Below are 7,332 nucleotides of genomic sequence, written 5' to 3'. Positions count from 1 at the left end.
TTTATTAACTTTATATGACATTAGGACTTAGAATATTTTATTTATAAATTGTTCTAAGAATTCTAGTTGAACTCTTCCATTCTATCACTTTAAATACCTCCACCTTCATCCATCATTCACCATCCATCAATCCAACCTTCTATACAAACTTCCCACCATTGGCCTTAGCAGCTCCACCATCATAGTGCCGCAGCCCCTGTTTGGCAACCATTGAAGGAACCACTAGCAGCAACACTACCCAACAGCTCTCATTCGGCTAGCAATTGCACATGCCTATTGCGCGAACTCGGCGCCCCAACCGCGCATGACGCTGTTGCCTGCTGCTCACACACCTGCTTGAGCACCAGCCCTGCTGCTCGCTCAAACCTACCCTACTCGCGCCTTGCTTGCACTTCAACTCTTATGGCATTGCTGCTGCCCCCACGTGCTGCTATCATTCCTTCCTTTAACCTGTGCACACCCTTGCACAAACCGCAACGCCCTTGTCACCCTTACACCATATCACCATTAAAAAATTTTTGCTACTATTATCACAATCACTTCCAACTAACCCTCATTCGAATTATTTTGCTCACAATTTAATTTTTATTATTAGGTTCTTATTTTTCTTTACACAAAGGTGGTAAGTAATTCTTTTTCTCTTAAATTTTAATTTAATTACTTACCCTTTAAAATTTCATGAATTGTTAAATTTTTAAGTTCAAGTTAATCATGTTCAAGTTAAATTTTTTAGAAAATATTTGTTTCCATCTTATGTCCAAGTTAATCATGCCTCACAAAAGAACTTGTGCCTCTGTCCAAGTTTTTAGAATCACAAAACAAATTCCACTGTGAAGAAGAAAAAGCGAGATACAATAGCATATTCAAAAATCAGCGAATGCTCCCTTAAAAAGGCTTTACACTAAAAGAAAGCAACTATATCAATTTCATGGCACACATTCGACAAATTGCAGAAGCTCTCAATTGGGAGTTATTTTGTGAGAAAAGACCTAGTACAGATGAAGAGTTAGTTCGTGAATTTTATGCTAATTTGACCTTAAGTGAATTAACGGAAGTTTCTGTCCGAGGAATCAAGGTACCAATAAGCTTAAATGCTATTAATGAATTCTTTGAATTACCTGATTTTGAAGACGGCAAATATTCTTCCTTGATTAGAAATATTGAGGCTAAAAAACTGCAAGAAATTCTCGAGGAACCTACAGTTTTGGGTTCTAAATGGACTGTGTCAAAGCATGGAACCCACACATGTCGTAGAGAATATTTGACACTATTAACAAATATATGGTTCTATTTCATTCAATTCAGCCATATGCCTATTTCACATGGGACCACAATTTCATTAAAGCGAATGGACTTGTTATACTCGATTTTAATGGCAAAGACCATTGATGTGGGAAAAATCATTCTGAGAGAATTGCGAAATTGTGTCGCTAAACATTTTGGCCCAATATACTTTCCATTTATGATAACAATTTTGTGCTTAAGAGCTAAAATTCTTGCAAAAATAAAGAAGACAGGTTATAGCCAAGGCACAATCACAGATTGGGACCTCTACCGAATAGTCGGAGATTATGTTCTCTGGCAATGAGTTGAATTGAGCGAGAATCCCGAAGAAGAAGAAAAAGATCCCATAGAGATAGAACCAATTCAGTCAACTAAAATCCCTAATAAGGCAAAACCAATTGAACCAATAACCGAACCTGACATGGCGACCTCAACATTCATAACTCAATCGCTTCGCCTAAATCTTCATGATGAACTGTCAAAGTTAATGGACCTAATGAAACATGTACAGTGGCAACAATAAGCTTATTGGAGATATTCAAAAATATGGGATGACTCAATAAGAAGGTTTTTTATGAAAATATTCAATGACCCATTTATTTTGTGCTTGAGTTTCCTAATTTTACATTTGAACCATGGAGTCTAATATTGAAGAGGGAACAAAGCGATTCATGCAAAAATAAAGACGATGGAGCAAAAGATGAGTCGGATTCTGAGGGATCTGTAAATAAATAAAAAAAGGGGGATCTTTAATTTATTTTATTTTTTTTCCTAGGTTATTTAATGTTTTATGATTAGGTTCTATTAGGATTTTTATTTCTCGTATAATAAAATAAGATATGGAAATCATAAATAAAAATGAACAAGTTGCAAATTACGAACTGTGGCAATAGATATGTACATGTCTAAGATTGGATCAAGAGACAGCTTGGTACTTAAGTAGTCAAATTGACTCACATCCTCTTTTCTAAAATCCTACCTGGTGTATAGTATCTATTCACTTCTAACAATGAAAACATTATTCATCTTAAATAGGGGGGATTGAAAATTTGAAATTATTTCCTCTCAAAATAATTTTTTCTTTTAATTATGGCTAAGATATATTTTGTTCAAAAATTTGAAATTTTGTTAGTCTGCTAAACTTCAGTATGAATAAAGTTCTATTATTTCAATAATTGTTATGTTAGTTGAATTATGATATAAATGTACTCTTAATAAAGTATGTAAATCATACCATAAATTTTTAGTTCCTTAGGAAAGCTAGGCATGCATGAAAGTTTAAATCTCTAGAATTGACTTAGTAATTTCTTGAGGCAAAATCCTAGGAAGCATGGAATGCTGAAAATGATTTAGGCAACTTTTATTTAGACTTGTTGAGCCTTTCAAGCCAACCTTGATGAATTTTTACCCCTTGAAACCCAACTATGATACTATATAACCTAATTTTATTTGAACATTTGCAATATTTAAACATCACTTCTCTTTTAATTATCTTCAAATTGTCCCAAACACTAGACTTTGTCTATTCAAAATATACTTTGAAAGTAAGTTTGAGGGAGTTGAAAAGAAGTATCAAATGCTAAAAAAAAAAAAACAGCACGTTTTAATCAAAATATGCATTGCATTCATTTGCCAGGGCTACCGTCTCAAATTATCCAAGTCTCTGTTTCTTGGATAGGATATCCTTCATGAATTTGACATAGTCTGGCATCTGCTCAAGTGCTTCTACCAACGGTATGATGACATGAAGTTGCTTGAGTACATCTAAAAATTTCTTGAATTGGACTTTCTGTTTCTGCTTTTGAAGCCTTTGAGGTAGGGTGGTGGAGGATTCTTTATTGGGACTAGTTGGTTCAACTTCTGTGGTAATTCTGCATCTAGCGAAGTTGTTAGTTTATCAGAACTGACTGGTTCGAAAATTACCTTATTGGGTTTTGCAGATTCTGGTTCTAATGAAGCTGGAATTTCAACACTTGGTTGAACTTCCATTGAATCTTGAGCATCAACTGGCTCCTCTTTAACTTCGACAGTGTTGAGCTTTAATGTCTTTCCGCTCCTTAATGTCAATGCTTTGCTTTTTCCTCAGATTTCTTGGATTCTAGTATCACTAGGCAAAGCACCTTATGGTCGATTCCTGAGTTCAGTTGCAAGCTAGCCTATTTGGTTTTCCAGTTTTTCAATGTGGCTACTTGGCTTTGGATTAAGGAATCATTTTTTGCTATGTATGCCTTCAACTGGTTTCCTAAGCTATTGGAAGATTCAGCTTGAGGTTGCTTCTAAACTTGTTGGGTAAAAACAGGTGGCTAGGTTGGTCTGGGTTGGGCATAAGTGTTACTAGGTCCATCCCCTTGGTTACTTCAAGAGAAATTAAGGTCGTTTCACCAATATCGGTTATAAAAATTGGATTTTAGTTCTTGCCTTCCTCGGGTTTAGTTTTGGTTACCCAAGTAATACACGAATTCTGGGTTTAATGGACATTCTTTGAACAAGTGCCCTTCCTAATAATAAACACAGACAACATTTTCAAATTGATTAGGTGGCTGAGCTGCAAAATTATTAAACCCATTAATAGTAAAATTTTTGAGCATTTAGGATATTGAAGATACCTGAGATGCGAATGAAGTGAGAGCGTCTACTTCATATACTCTAGTGACTCGTCTTCTTCACACTACTCGATTGGTTGGCCATTGGTAGTTATTGCTATCAATCCTTTTAATGATTTCATAAGACTCATTATAAGACTTAGAAAGGAGAGCAGCATTATCAGAAGTATCTACTACCTTCCTCATGTGAGTATTGAGACCATTATAAAATGTTTCAAGTTGAATGCAATATGAGATTCCATGATGAGGGCACTTCTGTAATAATTCTTTGTACCTTTCCCATGCCTCATACAAGGACTCGTCATCCATTTTTTAGAAGGTAGTAATTTAATTCTGCAACTTAACATTCTTGCTAGGTGGGAAGTACTTCATAAGGAATCTTTATGTTAACTCTTTCCATGTGGTAATGGAATATAGTGGCAATGAATTCAACCAAGCTCGAACTCTGTTCCTTAACGAATATGGGAATAGTTTTAATCGTAGTGCATCTTTGGGTACTCCAGCTAGCTTGAAAAAATCGCTCACCTCTATAAACAGTCCTAAGTTAATGTGAGGATCTTCGGTATGCATTCCAATGAATTAGCCCACTATTTGACATATTTGGAACATGACTAGCTTTAACTCAAATTGTTGTGCCTCGATTTTGGGTCTCCTAATACTTGGATTAGGATTATAAAGCACTAACACGACATACTGTCTTAGAGCTCTATCCCTATCATAAGCAATAAGGATAGGATTTTGAGTAGGGTTTGCTCCGTTTCCTCGATTCTGGTTTTTGAAGTTCATCTCGTCGATCCTTCTCTGACTTGCTTGTCTTCTTCATTGTCAGATTCTAATTGAATTCCTTCCTTCTTTCACTATAAATTCTATCAAATTTCTCCACCATTCACATCACCTTAACCAACTTCCCCATACAGCCTTCCCACTGTCGGCCTTAGCATCCAAACCCACCTAGTACCATAGCTCATAACCACCACCAACAACACCGCCCAGTAGCTCCTATTCAGCCAATAATTGCAAATGCCCATTGTGTGTAATTGATGCACCAACCCAACAACCTTCGCACCAACTCCCGCTTACTTCTACTGCTACCTGCCCTACTTGGTGGTCCAGCTGAAGCACTTGCCGCTCACACCCCTACCTTGCACAACGCTGCTGCTTGCTACCCACGCACCTGCTTGTGCACCAGCCCTGATGCTTTCGCATGCACAGCCCCTGCTCGCACCTTGCTTGCACACCAACTCCGCGTGCTACTGCTATTCCTTGCTTTAAGCTGTGCACACCCTTGCATCAACAACGTGCTCCATTGTTTTGCACACCCCACACCTTTGTCACAAGCTGCTGCAACTTCAAGCCACAACTCAACCACCCTTTTCCATAACTTTACACCAAGCCACTAACCAATTACCCTCCAACAAACCTTAAATCAACATCTTTAGCTTCACATTCTTTTATTTATTTTGTTGAGTTCTTAATTTTTATACAAAGGTGGTAAGAAAATTTTTCTCCTAAATTTCAAATTTATTTAATTATTTAATTTTTCAATTCATTGAATTATTAATATTTTATGCAAATTGAATTTTTGAGAAAAATTTGTTTCTATCTTATGTTCAGGTTAATCATGATTTTACTTAATCAAACAATTTACCAAGACCTATAACAACATAAACATGATTTTAATAACTTAAGTAGACGAAATGCAATCAACCTAACACGAATTAAATTTAAGCCATTTTAAGTAAATTTAGAATAACAACATAACAAATATTCATAGACATGTTCATAACAACAACAATAAAAGTTAAAGGATATGAAACTAGAATCAAATCTTGTGTTTCTTTGAAGCCTGACTAGTTTCCTTCACTCCTCCTACTCCGCTCATTCTATTGAATCGAGGATTCTACAAGCATTTCAATGTTGCTACCCAAGCTGGTTGGAGGGCTCTTCTCCTAGAGGGAAATCGGTAATGGAAAACAAAGGGAGGTTTAGAAGAGAGAAAGTGAGTGAAAGGGAGAGAGATGCGTGGAATGAAAGTTGTGTTTAAATGAATAGGTGAAGGGGGTATTTATAGGTGGGATTGGCTACTAAAACTAGCAAAAAATCAGCAGCCATATACCCCCTTGGCCGGCCACAGATGTAGCAAAGTTTGAATGTTTCAAACTTTCCTAAATTTAGCTTAGGACAAATCTTTAAAAGCATAGGGAATGGAGGGATTTGAATGCGATTTTAAGGAGACTTCGAGGGATGATTTGAAAGTAAATAAATCAGCTATTTTTAGCTGATTGGGTCAGCATGTTGGACGATTTTGGGTAGCCCGATTGCTTTGTTGGATTAGTCTCTCGTATTAGCACAATTGGGCCTCCTTTTCATAAATAATTAATAATAATTATTTGACCCAAAATAAATTAGATAATATTAAAATTAATTTTATTATGTACTAATATTCATAATTTAGGCCGTCTTAGGCTAAAAAATTAATTTTCCTCAATGCTTCAAAAATCCTTCCCAATTTTGCGCTTCTAGTAGTATCTGTAGAGCCAATTTTCACCATTTATGTAAATCATAGAAAATAAAACAAAATTTATGAAAATTTATTATAAAATTAATTGAAATTAAATATGTTAATAATTTGAGTACAATTTAATTATTTTATAATTATATTATATTTTTTGACAAAAATTACTACGAAACTACATGAATTTGAGTTAAAAATGTGTTGAAAAAGTCTATATATTTTTGTGTTTCCATTTAGCTACTAACATTTTATTTTTTCCTTGAGATAAATGATAATATATTTCAAAAAAATATGCTACCAAGCATGGAATAACTAGCATCATCATTTCACTTAATGTCTCTTCCAGAGCAACAAGTCTTGTTTTGAATAGTTGTTGTTAAAAAAAACTGTTGTTCAAGATTAGTTATGTCTAGAATAGGGCTTTAGTTAGAACAACTATCATCCAATGTGGTTATTATTTGAGAACAAAACCAACTAAATTTCGAAACAACTCTTATTTAGAATGAATGCATTTTAAGAATAGCTAAATTTAAAGCAATCATTGTTTGGAATAATTTATATTTAGAGAAATTGTGTTTTTCCAGAAAAGTCATTATTCAGAACAAGCTTTACCAAGAAAAGCATCATCACAGGACAACTCTTATTTAAAATAACTTTTACAACGAGAACAACTCACATTGGAACAAGTCAAAATAACTGTTATTCAAGAACAACTCTCATCAATAACCATTGTCTTACTTTTCAAGAGATGTTCCGCGAAACATATTTCACATAGTACTGCTTCACCGAAGTACGAAAAGTGAAAGTAACCTCGAAATATGGTAGGGTTCTTGGGTTATCTCCGCTTTTGGGATATTCCAAAAAGCTTGGCTTGGTAGATCAGATATGGAGGTAGTTAGGAGTTCTCTTCTTAACATTTTTCTGTAATGC

General features: G+C 35.1%; 1 non-coding gene across 1 annotated transcript; it reads left to right on the top strand.

Moving 5' to 3' along the window:
• Positions 1-4,122: 4,122 nt before the first annotated feature.
• On the top strand, positions 4,123-4,228 carry LOC128292148 (small nucleolar RNA R71). The gene has a single exon (XR_008282133.1). It is a non-coding gene; the product is annotated as a small nucleolar RNA R71 (small nucleolar RNA).
• The last annotated feature ends 3,104 nt before the right edge of the window (positions 4,229-7,332 follow it).

Source organism: Gossypium arboreum, chromosome 4, assembly GCF_025698485.1.
Source record: "Gossypium arboreum isolate Shixiya-1 chromosome 4, ASM2569848v2, whole genome shotgun sequence".
Taxonomy (NCBI): domain Eukaryota; kingdom Viridiplantae; phylum Streptophyta; class Magnoliopsida; order Malvales; family Malvaceae; genus Gossypium; species Gossypium arboreum.
This window is presented reverse-complemented; position numbering and strand designations above follow the sequence as displayed.